We start from the raw sequence: 16,941 nt of genomic DNA, 5'->3' as shown, positions 1-16,941 counted from the left end.
CTAACAGAAAACTTCTTTCACTCAGGTTAATGGAACCACACTCTCATGCTTGCAAATTCTGAGAAGCCATTAGACTGTAAAGAGAATGTGCCTTTGACAGACTTAACATTCAATATTGTGGTATTTGAATATAATTGGCCCTCATAATCTCATCAGGTCCTGAAATGAAACTAATGTTTAAATAGGAAGCAAGAGGTGTGTGTAACTAAGCATTAGCCATGATGTTGTTCCACCATCTTTGTCTGAGATCAATGTCTCTCAGTAAGTTAAACTGACAAGTTGTGAATCCTTCTCCAGGAGACAAGGTCCTTTTCTGGAAGATAAGTTTTTCTCCTGGCCAGTTCCCAGAGATTTGTCTTACCTTGTAGGAGTTTCCTGGGTTATTTCTAATGTCCTGAGGTCCATCATTTCAGTAATCTGATATTTAAAGAGAAAAGCATGGGTTTCTCTTTTGAATATATTTTTCACTGGCAGAAATATTGGTAGAATATGCAACAAAAAAGATAAGTAATTAGTAAAGGGACAATGTAAGAAAAAAAACTTTCTCCGCTATTCATTTAACAGGAGGTTAATGACCAGATTATATAAAGTATTAACAAACAAACTAATGTGTCTCAGAAGAGATAAAAAGGCTTAATAAATATATGGAAAAGTTTTCAACATTTTCACCCTAGGAAATACAAATGACAGCTCCACTGAGACACCATCTTGCCCAAGTCAGAAAGTCTGTGATCTCTAAAACAAAAGCAGCCTATGCTGGTTATGAGCTGTCATTGGATTTGTAAGCACTGGAGTTCTGTCAACCTTAAGACTCTACCCTTGGTCACATGTCCTTTGACAATTATGCAGACATGCAGAGAAAGGAGATTCATTCATTGGCGCCATGGTGGGAAGAAGAGTAAAGAGGTCCAGTGATCATCCAAATACATCTTTGTTCCTAACATCAGGTTGAGGTTTAAGTGGAAGACAAGAAGTTCTCACAACTAAGGAGGCATTGCTTTAACACCACCTATAATTAAGTATAGATGTCTGGACCAGTGTCTCCTGTGAAATAGTCAGAAGTGGTATAAGTTCCTCTTCATCCTTCTGCTTTTCCCTGCATGACTTTTCTGGGGAAAATGCTAATCCCTTGGGGACAATTATCTCAATAGTTTCATAACCAATCTAGTTGTGGGTGCACTTTTGCCCCTTAGATGATTTTCCTGTCACTGCAGTTCTAGAAACTTTAATCATTGTTGGTGATAATGAATGTAAATAATTAACACACCCTATATGGTCACAGGTATTGAAGATCCTTAAAAAGCCAAAAATAGAACTTCTGTGTGATCTAGCTGTTCAACTCCTGGGTATCCACCCAGAAGAATAAAAGTCACATGCAATAAAGATAAATGCATATCCATTTTTATTGAAGCGCAATATACTAAAAATAGTACATTAAGGACATCAATGAGAGAACAAAGTACTGCACTACTAACTTCACACTTGTAAAATTAATGTGTTGACTCGGTTTAGTCACAGAGCGTAGGTAAACCATACCTTATATTGAACTGTCTGCAAGGCTGATCATCTGATAAAGTTGTCAATGAATATCCCTATATTAGATTAGAAAATTGCAAGTCCAGAGACCAATTATAATTCATATCATGCTTTCTTTAGCCATGTTAGTAGGTTTGTCTTATTTATTTTATACAGCTTTTGACTCTATTATGAAGGTGAAAGATGACTGTGGATTTGGGGGGGGGGAGACACACCAAAAACACCATGTGTCTGTCACTATCCTAACAGCACAGACTGATGATTGATTTACTGTTTGTAGACAGAATGCCACCTTTTTAAATTATTGGGGGTGAATTGATACTATAGGAACAAATAGGCATGTTGTAATCATATCAGGAAAAGGTTTTCTCCTCCTCTGAATGAAATTCAAGTTCAATAAAAATGGAATTTACTGTATAAAAATCATTAATATAGGTCATTATGAATTAAGTAGGCATCTATTGTGTAACCCTAAAGGAACATAAAAGGATGTAAGTGACAGAAATTAAACAAGGTCTCTACCTGAAGCATCCTAAGTGCACTGAAGGCAAAGTAGGAGACACACACATGTGACCTTACAAGTGCTGAGGAAAGACTGTGAATATTTTTTACAGCTTGCTTGGACTTTTTAGAAAATCAAATATCATTTTCCCCAGAGGATAATGTTGTTTACTCTGCATGTGCTAGACATGGGATCTACATGTGTAAATAATGAGAGTAGCACTGAGGGGAATCCATGCACTTTTGTCTGGGAATGATACTGTGTTGTAATAGGAATGTTTCAATATTTTTTCTTTATCTCCAATTTGCCATATTTCAATTCCCTTTAGAATTTGATATTTCTTCTTAGACTCTCATTCATACCTTTACCCGTAAGAACTGAATGTGATGTGGAAGGGTCTTCAGTTTTGTGTTGATTTCATTGGTTAATAAAGAAACTGCCTTGGCCCTTTGATAGGACAGAAAATTAGTTGGTGGAATAAATGGAACAGGATGCTGGGAAGAAGGGTAGTGAGGTCAGATGCAATGGAGCCAGCCACCAGGTCAGACATGCTGAATCTTTCCTGGTAAACCACCAGCTCGTGGTGCTACACAGATTACTAACTATGGGTTAAGGCAAGATGTGAGAATTAGCCAAGAAGAGGCCAGATATAATGAGCCAGGCAGTGTTTAAAAGAATACAATTTTTGTTTTGTTATTTCAGGTGTAAAGCTAGCCCGTGGCTGGGAACCAGGTGACTGGAAAAGGCCCGCAGCTCCTTCTACAAGAGTGAGCACCAATGCTTCCATAGACTAAATCATGAAGATGTAAGTGTTTCAATGAAAGTAAGATATCTGATCTGTGACTCAAAAGGGGTTGCAACCCAAAATTTGAGAGCCACTGTATTAGGAGATATGGAGAACGCAATAGAAGTTAAAGGCTCTGAGTGGTTATATCTCTGAAGACCTGGAGTGGTATAAACATGCAGATTCTAGAGTTCACTAACTGTGGGCTCTTGGGGAGGGTGCTCACTTTTAAACCTCAGATCCCCAGTTTTGAATTATTCTTCCTTCAGAGAATTCCTTGGGGGAAGAATGAGAACAAGATGGTGAGAAGCACTGTGTTTGGTTTCAGCATCCAGCCACCCACTGCATCTCTGACAAATGAATGAGCTCTGTGTTCAAGGCTCAGGGACAAAAATGCATGGTGAGAGCCAGGACAATAACTCACCAGTCCGTTTGTCCGTTGACAATACCAACCAGTATGTATGCTGGTGTTAGAATTGACACTAAAGAAGAAAAAATTCTTTATTTTATTTCCTCTTTTCCTTTCCTATCTTTTCTCTTTTTCCTCTTCCTCATTTGTTCTCTCTCTCTCTCTCTCTCTCTCTCTCTCTTTCTCTCTCTCTTCTCTCTCCCTAGTAGTTGGTGAATCTAGGGTCTTGCATATTCTAGAAAGTATGCCTTCACTGAGCTACACCACTTTATCTCTTTTAGGCATTTAAGACAGAATCTCAATAATTTTCCCAGGATGCATTTCTCCTCAGCATCACATTTTAAATCAATTCCATTTGACTGTGAGAGTGCATCCTTTGAAAATAACTTGGGACACTGAAAAATCTTATGAAGGAGATCCATACACACCTTAGTAAAGAGGGAGCACATTATACATGTCTATTCTTAATGTTTGGGGAAAAAATGAGGAAAGTCGAAACACCCACAAGGGAAATGGGGGTTCTGAATTGGGGAAAAGGCCAGGGAATGCAGGACTTCAAGAAAACACAAAATGGAGTCACACTGGTCAATCTGGAGATGTTTTCTTTAAAACACAAGATTATGGGATGAGAGGAGGAAAAGGCTGGGTGGAGCTCTGAACCCTCTCCTGCTCATCAAAACTCACCCATTGAGAAAGGCAGGAAGGATTCTCTCTTCTTAAACTGTCCATTCTCCAAAAAGTGCTCTGGATTGAAGGTTTCTGGAGTGGCCCACTCTTTGGGGTCACTGTGTAGTGCAGTCAGGTTTGTTAGAAGCATGGTACCCTAAAAATGATGGTAAAGAGCCATGCTTCGATATATGGAACAGACCTTAATGGAGGTAAATGTAGATACTTCTGAGCTCTCATGCATGACTCTCCCCACTTAGTACCTTCTCCTTTGTCGAGATAACTTTGCATTGACTGTGAGTGCCTTCTGGGGATATTCTAATCCATTTGGTTGCTCTTTAATGCTGAATACAAGTCTATGGGAAGAAGTTTGTACAGGTCTAGGGAAAGACATGTTAGCATCCAAAGAAGAATAATGAGGCACCTCTTACTGTGAGGACCAGGGCAAGGAAAAGATGAGCCTTTCTTCTCTGTTTTTCCATTCTCAACCCTCAGTGTGTGGGAGTCTGATCCCAGTTCTCTGGGTCAGGAGCGCATCAAGAAAGCAGAGTTTGCAAGCTTATTCCATCAGGCTTCCTGGCATGGTGCTTGGGCTCTCCAGAGTGTGCCTTTTATCACACTGAATCACCCACCCTAGCAGTGACTTTTCCAATTCTTTCAATCTCTCTTGACTTTGTCATGTCCATTCCTGATTCCAAGAACAACCTCAGTGCATTGTAGACCCACATCTGCTGTAGAGCAAACAGTGAAGTGTGCCATGAATGTGATGACTCTGTCACCTCTTGTATTACACACTCTGTAGTATGCTTTCATCATCTTATGCTAGTATCTGTAAACACATTTCCAGAGTTAATCAACGAATGGTAGCAGAATTTCCCTGACTGGGGATAGAACCGTCTTTTGTGGTGTGGAGGGTATATGTTTCAGGAAACCCTATGCAGAGATATTGAGACTCCTGAGAGATGTGATGGGGATCCAGTCTATAAAAAAAGGGTTTTTAACAAAGATTCATAGAAAAACATCAGAGGACCTCTTTTAAATGTCAAAATACTGCAAGCCCTATGGAGGAAGCTAGGGTGATCAGAAAAATCAGACCAGGTTTGGTCCCAGATTCCCTACTATGTTTAATAGTAGAGAGATTTGATGTAAATCTAATTTACTTAAGCCTCACTTTCTAAACACAAACATGAAATGGATAGTTATTCGGAAAAGCGAATAAGACCTTGTAAAGGAGTTAAGAGTCAACAGCACACAAATATCATTTAGAAACTGTTGACCCTCTGTCCCTTTCTAATTTTGCATTTTTCCCTCATTTGACATCAATCATTTGTATGTAAATTATAAGCCTGTGGTTCGCAGATTTAGAAACAACAGTCTCACTTTCATGGTAGCACCAGTGCCTCAAGTTTCCTTCTCATTTCTAACTTACTGTTTCAAGGCCTGTGTAGCAGCATTTTCTAGCCGAAGTGTGCAGTCCCTTCGTCTTGAGAGCTGCTCTCTCAGGTATCATCTAGCAGAGAACTGCTAACTGTGTAAGCCCACATTAGCATGGGAAGATGCTAATGTCGGTTTTTAGGTAGTCAGCTAGGAACAAGAAGGTGAGAGCAGCCAGCAGCAGAGTCCAGAGATGGAGCCCTGCCCAGAGGCTGGCCACTAGGGAGCCCATGGCTGAGAGCATGGTTGGTATCCTAGTAGACTCTTCAGAGGAATGAGAGTCTGAGCTGAGGCTCAGGGCTGCTAATCTTATAGGGCTCTCAGATAATCTATTCCTCTTCACATCCTATCACACCCCCTCATTTCCCTAAGAGACTCGAGGAGCCAGAGAGCACAGACATATCAGTACTCAATGCAAATAAAAATTGAAGTGGTCACTGCATTTGTCACTTAGTTTTTGTGGGGGACACAAAACAACATGGGGAAATAAATGCCATAGACAGACTAGACACAATTACATGCACTGCAAGTGTGCACAATATAATAACCAAGCAGAAAGCTCAGATATCCTTATCTCTTTATGGCATGGGGAAGGCTGAGTAAAATGAACAAAAGGTTAAGTTTATTATGTGGACTTAAGGCAACATCCTTTTCTATTTTTAGAACAAACGTCATTACAGATCAAACTATCACCCTCAATGTTACTTTAGGTTAAAAAAAAATCTCTATTTGATTTGTAGTAGGGCTGAAGTCCATTTCCCATGCCTGCCTCCATATCTACATGAAAGAAGGAAAACTAACTCTAAGCACAGCATCATGGATTGGCTACCTGCTTACTACGACTCTCACCTGTATTTTATCATGGTCTACTTAAAGATGATCTGTCCCACATTGAACTGGCATTTAATCATTACAAATGCTTAGGTGGTTACTTTTTCCTCGAGATATCCTGAGTGTCCCCACAGATCAGAAAAGATTCCATCTATTGATAATCTAGGGAACATAGGCTAAGTTCCCCACCATGATAAGATCCTACTGCCCATCTAGTACAAAGTCTAAAGACAGCTGAAGTTTCAGCCTCTTAAGAAATCAAAATGACTTGAGTCTGATTTCTCCTATGTTAGCCTTAAACATTCTGAGTCAGCCCCTTCTCAGAAGTCATGGGGTGGGGAAGCAGAGAGAGTCTCCCTTGTCTAATAATTAACTTTCTACAAACAGAGAAGACATGGAGGGAAGAGATGGAGCAAAAAGGCCATTGAATAATTTAGGGGAGACATAACCATCCTCACGTGATTTGAATTCAGAATGAACTGCTTTCGCAATTGTGTCTCTGGATGATCTCTTGTAGGGCAGATACTGGCTTAGGACACTTGAGAGCATAACCTTTCTGAAGATATCCCCTAGATAAGTCACATATTATTTCATCTACTCAAGAATGGGGTTTAGATGAGTCTAGACTTCTATCCTTGCTGCCAGTGGTACCTTTCAATCCTAAGTGGGAACCTAAGGTAACTTTCAAGCCATGATTAGCAAGGAAGAAAAGCTGAGTGGTAGTTAGGCAAACTCACTAACAATGCTTCAAGATGCAGTCTGTCATGAGCATCTACAAACCTTAGTTGGGACAGAGACACAGCTGTTCATTGTCATCTACAGCAGCCTGATGAGTTCCCCTAGACTTTCCAGGACCCAATTTATGCCAAGTAAAGATTTTTGACTTGCAGTATAGTTTAAAAAATCTTTTCACGAAAGTAAGCATGAGGGTTAAGAGAAAGAGAGCTCCTGAAAGGCGGTTCAAGATATCCAAATGGAGGTGTGAGAGAGAGCTTACCAGGAGGCCATGGCATTCATGATTTTTAGGAATAGCATGGGATGATCTCTATTTTGTTTTTATCTTAAATTAGGGCATGAAAAACTCCTCTTTGGAACAGTGATTTTGCTCCTCTTGGACATAAAGAATGATGAGGCACGGTCAGAGGACGGTAGACAAGGCATGAGTCTGAAAATATTTACGTGTCTTTGATTGTTGACCAAATCAAGAGAGGTAGGAGCCACACAAAGCATTCACCAAAATCCACCTATGGGGATGATACTGGCAGTTTGGATAGAGGGGACCCATATTAGTATCTTTCTCATCCAGTGTAAAATGGCTTATTAGGCCACCGTAACTGTTGATACAAAACAAAAATTTTACCTCTAAGAGTAAGATCCAATTTATTCCGGACATAAGTATGAGTTACCATGGCCCAGGAACACAGATTTAACTAACCATAAACTCCATGTTCCAATGTTCTAACAATTGCACGAAGTGTAATTGTAAAAGAACAAAGGAAGTCATAAATCATTGGACTCTTCAAATATGTTGATGTTCAACGACAGAAATACCTGGTAGAGGTCCAGAGGTTGTTGCTATGTGATGATAATCTTAGCCTTCAGGTTGGTTTAAGTCACTAGTCTGTTCAATTAATATATCCCAAAGTTTGCACTTTAGGTCATATATAAAGGTAGGTTATTAGTGACCATGAAGGGCACTAAAGTTCATCTGTATCTGGCCCGGGCTTGCAACACTTTAACCTCTCCATGATTTTTGCAGTTCTAATCAGTTAATCAGCCTTGCAGAAGAGGCAGAGAGGAAAGTTCTTTACACGAACACCCATTCACCAGTACATTGAGGAACTCTCTCCTGACATTTGTGCAATCATAGAAAATATTGCTTTTTTCTTTGTCTTGGTACCCATAAATTATAGCAGATTCTATTTTGTAGATTTGGGATGATTCCTAAGATAGTTTAGGTGAAAAGAATCCTCCCCTAGAGTTCCTGCAACAACAAACAACACGCTAGCAACTCATTGCTACATTTATTCTTGAAAATATTGTTAAAATTGCTATTTTGGGCATACCTGACTGAAACTAAAATAGTGTGTGTATGTGTTTGTGTGTGTGTGTATGTGAATGCTTTGGAATACTTCTGGAGTCATTTATGAGGTAAACCCTTGCTAGAATAAGTAAGTCACTCTAGGTGGTTTTGAGTTAATTTAGCTTGACCTCACTTCCTGCTTTTTCTCTCAGCTTCTTGTGTGAAGATGAAATATGGTCTGGCTGCCTCCCTGTTGCATAGGGGTTGAGTCTCACACTCCCAGTGCAATGCCTTCTTATAACAAACTCTATCCCTGGAAGCATAAGGCAAAACAAATCCTTTTCTAAATCATTGTTTTAGAGGGTCAGAGTATTCTGTCTCAGCAAAAGAAATGGAAGGAATATCATTTCTAAAATGTTTACTGCTTGATAAACTTAATATGTAAATTTTAAAGAGAAATTTTAGAATCAGCCTGTGTGTAGAGCTACTTCCATATGATTTCTGGGCTCTTGTCTAGATGAGCTGGACATATATCTTGTCTGTATTAATACATATTTTGTCTGTATTACATGAGACAATTATTAATTGGGAATGTTGTTTTCATTGTAAATAAAGTTAAGAGTCAATATTTTAACATCTAACTTGGTGTACAACTTGTAATATTACCAAGATAAAACTAGTATCACAAAAAAGCAGTGTTAGGTTCTCTGTTTCATTGCATCATTAAAAAGAATATTGTGTTTGCAACTGAAAATTTTCTTGTGAAATCTCTAGTACTTTATATGTACATATACATATAAAATAACATACAGAATAATCTGTGTTATGGTGACAGATGTAGCATGACAAAATGTAGTAAGCCTTTTACCTTATGTTTTCAGATATTCTACCAAATACACAATGGCTATACCTATAAATGCCATTCACTATCTGTCTGTTACACAAAAAGAAATTGATGAGGCTTACAGAAAAATAGATCTTAAAAGAATAGAATTATATGTAAATAGGTTGACCACACCAAAATTGCTATTTATAAGGAATATTCTCTGCTTTATATTTAAAGCAAGTAGACTTGAAATATTTGTTTTCTTTAATTAAATAGGTAAAATAACTATCTTTAAAAGAGAATTTAGAGGCTAGGAAGTTGGCTCAGTGGTAAAGGCACTTGCTTCCAGGTTTGACAACTTGAACTGGATCTCTGAGACCTAAGTGTTAGAAATTATTCACATACATGGACACACACACGCACACACACACACAAACACACACACACACACACACACACACACAACCAGAGTGAGAGAGAAAGAGAGAGATACACAGAGAAACAGAGATACACACATACCATTCAACAAATCAAAAGTAAAATGCATTTCATACTCTGTGTACCTCTAATTTTATCAGACATTGGGCAAAGTCAAGGCTTATTTAAGTATTAGCTTGTGTTAAAAAATTGTAAATGACCACTTTTTTAGTTGCCTAATGAAATATACGAAGCATAAAGTAAACCAACTTAAGCACTTCAGACAATATAGTTCAGTATTTTTAAAAGCATTTACACTTTTAATTTTGTAAATTTATAATGTTAGTTTTCCTTCTATTTCTCCATCCAGAACCTCCTCACCTCCCACCCATCTGACTCAATGCCTTTTTTTATCTTTAGGAAACAAACAGGCAAATATAAAAAGAAAACAAAACAAAATTTTTTAATTTTTTTTTTAAATCTCAAGAAATACACTCAACATCAGCATCATTTGTGTCCCGGCAATACTTAAGAATTCATGGGCAGCTTATTTATGGCAGTTCTACTATTGTTCCTATCCTGTGCAGTTCTGGATGCTTGTGTTATTGACATACAAGTTTCCACAGGCTTCCTTTATGGTGTCTATTCAGCAGGTTTTTTTTCTAAGTTTTTTTTTCTGCTAAGCCTGATACAGTAGTCCCATACTACTGTGGTGTGTACATATTGGAGAATGTGTGTTTACATATTGGAGAATGCTTGTGTGTGTTTAAAACATTGTCACGGCATTGTATGTAGTGTGTGTGCATGCACACAAGTCAGAGAACAACTTTCAGGAATAGGTTCTCTCCTTCCATTATGTGTGTATCAGAAATGTAAAAGAGTGTGCTTGTGTATAACTTTTTTTACACGTGTTGTGATTTATTAACTGTTGCCCTCATGCAATGACATTATCACTTCTGACTATTGGATTTAATATCTGTTTTACCTGAAATCAGAATAGCCGTGTCAGATTGTTTCACTTTTGTTTGCTTTATAAATTGTTTTCCTTTCTCTGACTTTACCCCATGTACTCCTCCAAGCACTGCTGTCTTTGGGTATTTGCCATCAGTCATTCTCATAACAAGGTCAAAGTACCCTTGCTGTATCCTGTAGTTTACTTCCTTTTGTAGATGGAGATGTTTCTTAACATCATCATTTCACAGCCTGTCTCTTCGTGTGACGCCTAGAATCCTCCTGAGTCATGCCATCTCAAACACATTCAGCCGCTGTTCTTAGGCGTGTTTTATTGTCTGGGTTTCAGGGTTGTAAAGAAGGCAGCTCAAGACAGGTGTTTCATATACTTGTAATTTTGTGGTTGTTATGTCTCTTACTGACAAAACCTTTCCTAGTGCCTAGAAGGCAGCCCTCACTATCCCTATCTTCCTCTTGATGTCTGAAATAGCTCCCTCCTTGGAGCTTAGGTTTTTCTCTCAAGTAAACAAAGTTGACTGTTTGCTTGAGGTTCTGATCCTTTATTACAATGTTAAAATCCTTGTCTACCATTCCCATGTGTTGTATCCCCGTCTTCTCGATGTTTGCTTTCATACTGAGATTATCACTGACTTCTACCACTCTATTTACCACGGCCTGCAGCTCATTGAGACTTTCAGCCAGTAGTGATGTATAATCGGCAAAATGCAAGTTATTGATTTGCCTATAAGAATAACTTTGAATCAGTCAAAGTCTGTGGAGAACTAAGTGATTAGTTTAAGACACATTGTAGGAGTATTGCAGGAATGCATCCTCTCACCACCACCACCACCACTACCATTACTACTACTACTGCTACTACTACAGACACACAAACATGCAAACACACACAGTCCATAAAAAACAAAATTAGAACCCAATAGAGAAGCAAAACACAAGTAACACAAAAAATGCCTCAAAAAGCATTATGAGAAAAAACCTTATAAGAAAACACCATTGAGCTCATTTTGTGTTGGATGAAGTAGCCCAGAAATAAATATAAAATGTAGTTTAAAGAGCAAAAGAACATTAGGAAGCTGAATGTTAGGGTCAAGGCATGTGCTGAAAGAGAGGCTATAATAGTTATGATATAACTCTATAGTTATAATAGTTAGCACTCTAAAAGAGAGGCTTGTTGCTCTGTGCATAACAATAGGAAGTCTGTTGAAGAGCAATAGCCTACCTAGTCAACCTGAATAAGGAGAAAGACTAAGGGGCTGCTTGTCTCCAAAAGGCAATTGTTTAACATAGAAAGGCTGGTGCTGGAAGATAATTCCAACCACACTAACACCAGAAGCAATCAGACAAGCACTAGGAATAAAACAGTCACGGAATGGAGGGAAGAAGCTGCAAAGCCAGGAAAAAGGAAATTAAAAAACATACTAGACAGTGAAAAGATCATGAGCTAGAATAATAATTATTTTGAAACTTGTTATTTTACCAAAATCAATCTATGTGATCTTCTAATAAATTCCAATAATACCCATATGGATATAGGGAAAAATCATAAAATCCTATGGAAGTACAAGTGGCTCCAGTAAGTCAAACCAATCCTGAATAGAAGAGCACTTCATGAAGCTATCATAGTACAATTATACTACCTAGCCATAGTAGCAAAATAAGCATTACTTGGGACAATATAATAGAAGAGAACAGAACAGAATACACAAAAATAAATCCACAGGTAAATAACGGCATGTGCCCCGATGCTACAGTTGACTACATGTCCTGCATAAGCCAGTTAAACAAACCAATTAATAATAAAAAACAAGCCATGTGGTGTCACATGCCTTTATCCAGCACTTGAGAATCAGAGGTAGGTGGATCTTTGTGAATTCAAGGCCTGCCTGATCAAAAAGTGAGTTCCAGAACAGTCAAAGTTAGCACAGAGAGAAAACATGTCCATAAAACAAAAAGCAGGCAAACATAAATAATAGCAATAATGGGAAGAGTAAAATGTGGAAAATACCAAATTTATTTAATTTGGTAACAATGAAAAGAAACAGAGAGATCGAGGCAACTCCTACTCCACACTCATTATTGAGGTCCTGAAATGAAACTAATGTTTAAATTGGAAGCAAGAGGTGTGTGTAACTGAGCATTAGCCATGATGTAGTTCCACCATCTTTGTCTGAGATCGATGTCTCTCACTAAGTTAAACTGATAAGTTGTGAATCCTTCTCCAGGAGACAAGGTCCTTTTCTGGAAGATAAGTTTTTCCCCTGGCCAGTTCCCAGAGATTTGTCTTACCTTGTAGGAGTTTCCTGGGTTATTTCTAATGTCCTGAGGTCCATCATTTCAGTAATCTGATATTTAAAGAGAAAAGCATGGGTTTCTCTTTTGAATATATTTTTTACTGGCAGAAATATTGGTAGAATATGCAACAAAAAAGATAAGTAATTAGTAAAGGGACAATGTAAGAAAAAAAATTTCTCCGCTATTCATTTAACAGGAGGTTAATGACCAGACTATATAAAGTATTAACAAACCAACTAATGTGTCTCAGAAGAGATATAAATGCTTAATAAATATATGGAAAAGTTTTCAACATTTTTATCCCTAGGAAATACAAATGACAGCTCCACTGAGACAAAATCTTGCCCAAGTCAAAAAGTCTGCGATCTCTGAAACAAAAGCAGCCTATGCTGGTGACGAGTTGTCAGTGGATTTGTTAGCACTGGAGTTCTGTCAACCTTAAGACTCCACCCTTGGTCACCTGTCCTCTAACAATTAAGCAGATATGCAGAGAAAGGAGATTCATTCATTGGAGCCATGGTGGGAAGAAGAGTAAAGAGGTCCAGTGATCATCCAAATACATCTTTGTTCCTAACATCAGGTTGAGGTTTAAGTGGAAGACAAGAAGTTCTCACAACTAAGCAGGCCTTGCATTAACACCACCTATTATTAAGTATAGATGTCTGGACCAGTGTCTCCTGTGAAATAGTCAGAAGTGGTATAAGTTCCTCTTCATCCTTCTGCTTTTCCCTGCAGGACTTTTCTGGGGGAAATGCCAATCCCTTGGGGACAATTATCTCAATAGTTTCATAACCAATCTAGTTGTGGGTGCACTTTTGCCCCTTAGATGATTTTCCTGTCACTGCAGTTCTAGAAACTTTAATCATTGTTGATGATAATGAATGTAAATAATTAACATACCCTATATGGTCACAGGTATAGAAGATCCTTAAAAAGCCAAAAATAGAACTTCTGTGTGATCTAGCTGTTTTACTCCCGGGTATCCACCCAGAAGAATAAAAGTCACATGCAATAAAGATAAATGCATATCCATTTTTATTGAAGCACGATATACTAAAAATAGTACATTAAGGACATCAATGAGAGAACAAAGTACTGCACTACTAACGTCACACTTGTCAAATCAATGTGTTGACTGGGTTTAGTCACTGGGCGTAGGTAAACCATACCTTATATTGAACTGTCTGCAAGGCTGATCATCTGATAAAGTTGTCAATGAATATCCCTATATTAGATTAGAAAATTGCAAGTCCAGAGACCAATTATAATTCATATCATGCTTTCTTTAGCCATGTTAGTAGGCTTTTCTTCTTTATTTCATACAGCTTTTGACTCTATAATGAAGGTGAAAGATGACTGTGGACTTGGGGGGGGGGCAAATGAAAACACCATGTGTCTGTCACTATCCTAACAGCACAGACTGATGATTGATTTACAGTTTGTAGAAAGAATGCCACCCTTTTAATATATTGGAGGTGAATTGGTACTATAGGAACACATGGGCATGTTGAAATCATATCAGGAAAAGGTTTTCTCCTCCTCTGAATAAAATTGGAATTAACTGTATAAAAATCATTAATATAGGTCATTATGAATTAAGTAGGCATCTATTGTGTTACCCTAAAGGAACATAAAAGGATGTAAGTGACAAAAAATAAACAAGGTCTCTACCTGAAGCATCCTAAGTGCACCGAAGGCAAAGAAGGAGACACACACATGTGACCTTACAAGTGCTGAGGAAGGACTGTGAATTTTTTTACAGCTTGCTTGGACTTTTTAGAAAATCAAATATCATTTTCCCCAGAGGATAATGTTGTTTACTCTGCATGTGTTAGACATGGGATCTACATGTGTAAATAATGAGACTAGCACCGAGTGTAATCCATGCACCTTTGTGTGGGAATGGTACTGTGTTGTAATAGGAATGTTTCAATATTTTTTCTTCATCTCCACTTCACCATATTCCAATTCCCTTTAGAATTTGATATTTCTTCTTAGACTCTCATTCATACCTTTACCAGTAAGAACTGAATGTGATGTGGGAGGGTCTTCTGTTTTGTGTTGATTCCATTGGTTAATAAAGAAACTGCCTTGGCCCTTTGATAGGATAGAAAATTAGTTGGTGGAATAAATGGAACAGGATGCTGGGAAGAAGGGTAGTGAGGTCAGATGCAATGGAGCCAGCCACCAGGTCAGACATGCTGAATCTTTCCTGGTAAACCACCAGCTCGTGGTGCTACATAGATTACTAACTATGGGTTAAAGCAAGAAGTGAGAATTAGCCAAGAAGAGGCCAGATATAATGGGCCAGGAAGTGTTTAAAAGAATACTATTTTTGTGTTTTCTTTCAGGTGTAAAGCTAGCCAGTGGGTAGGAACCAGGTGACTGGAAATGGCCCGCAGCTCCTTCTACAAGAGTGAGCACCAAAGTTTCCCTAGACTAAATCATGAAGATGTAAGTGTTTCAATGAAAGTAAGTTATCTGATCTGTGACTCAAAAGGGGTTGCAACCCAATGTTTGAGAGCCACTGTATTAGCAGATATGGAGAACACAATAGAAGTTAAAGGCTCTGAGTGGTTATATCTCTGAAGACCTGGAGCGGTATAAACATGCAGATTCTACAGTTCACTAACTGTGGGCTCTTGGGGAAGGTGCTCACCTTTAAACCTCAGATCCCCAGTTTTGAATTATTCTTCCTTCAAAGAATTCCTTGGGGGAAGAATGAGAACAAGATGGTGAGAAGCACTGTGTTTGGTTCCAGCACCCAGCCACCCACTGCATCTCTGACAAATGAATGAGCTCTGTGTTCAAGGCTCAGGGACAAAAATGCATGGTGAGAGCCAGGACAATAACTCACCAGTCCCAGATAACTGCACTCACTGAGTGAACTCTTAGTATGTGTCTTAGTTATGATTTTATTGCTGTGAAGAGACACCATAACCAAGACAACACGTTTAAAGGAAAACATTTAATTAGGGCCTGCTTACTCTTCAAAGGTTTAGCCCATTAACATCACAGAAGGAAACATGGTGACATGTAGGCAGAGACTGAGCTAGAGAGGTAGGTGGTAGTTCTACATCTGGATCCACAGGCAGTAGGAAGTGACATGAGTCACAGTGGGCCTAGTTGAACTTGTGAGACCTCTAAGTCCACCCCCGATAACACACATCCTCCAGCAAAGCCACGTCTATTACAGCAAGTCCATACTTCCTAATAGAGCCACTCCCTATGGAACTATGGGTTCCATTTATATTCAAATCACCGTAGCATGCTTTTGATTTTCTTCATTCTTAATAACTGTTTTACTGTAATTAGGATTTTCTTCATCGTTCTGGAAAGGCAATAGTTGTATGTGAAATAATCTAGTCCAATTAAGCTTTTTCCTGGAGGAACAAAGCTTCCAGGCATGTAAGGTTTGAAGACAAACACATCAATGTTGAGATATACCTAAGACATCATGAGTTAGTGCAAGGTAGAGTGTGGGGAGTGGTCATAAGGATAAAGAGTTGGTTTGGGGGAGAATGCGAACGTGCAGAAAACACACTGTACAAAACATGATTTGATTTGAATGACAACGGTGATAAGTATCAATGTTCCTTCCGCATGTGTGCTCCAGAGTCAGAACTACATAGCTCAAGTTTTGTCTTTTCTCTAGATGGTTCTTCTCCAACAAGTCGTATCTTGATTAGTATCTAGCAACAGAGGTATCAAACAGAATTGTTCAATTTCTTTAGACATCTTTGGTTCAGACTGTTTCTACCCTATTTCATATCCTGACAGCACACCACTTTGAGACCTGAATCTATAGGTACAGTGTCAAACCAGATGTCAAGATTTGGTCTCACCTGAGAACCTTGTACCCACATTAAAGAAAGATCTTAGTCTCAGTCTCCCCTTTTTCTTTACCCATCGCCCTTAATAACTGCATTTAACATCAGCCAGTCTCTCCTGTCTTGGTCATAAGCACAGAGCCAGTAAGGAAATGTATTTTTATTTTAAGAGAACAGTGATTTATGCATAAAAATCAAGTAAATTTCTAATTTCCTTTTTTAAAAAATGCCCAATGAAGAAGCTCTGGGAGCAACAGAAAACCTGGTTGCAACTAATGACTCCTCAGTGGCCATGTTTACCATCCAGCTTGAGAAGAATCCAGAAGCCAAGTACTGAGGTGAATGATTTTTTTCCATTTATATCAGCCCTTTGCCTATACATCCTTCTAGTTCTGCGGAATTATATCACTAAGTTTTAT

This window comes from Microtus oregoni, unplaced genomic scaffold, assembly GCF_018167655.1.
Source record: "Microtus oregoni isolate MIOR12 unplaced genomic scaffold, Mior012 000005F_ref0000423, whole genome shotgun sequence".
Classification (NCBI taxonomy): Eukaryota; Metazoa; Chordata; class Mammalia; order Rodentia; family Cricetidae; genus Microtus; species Microtus oregoni.
This window is presented reverse-complemented; position numbering follows the sequence as displayed.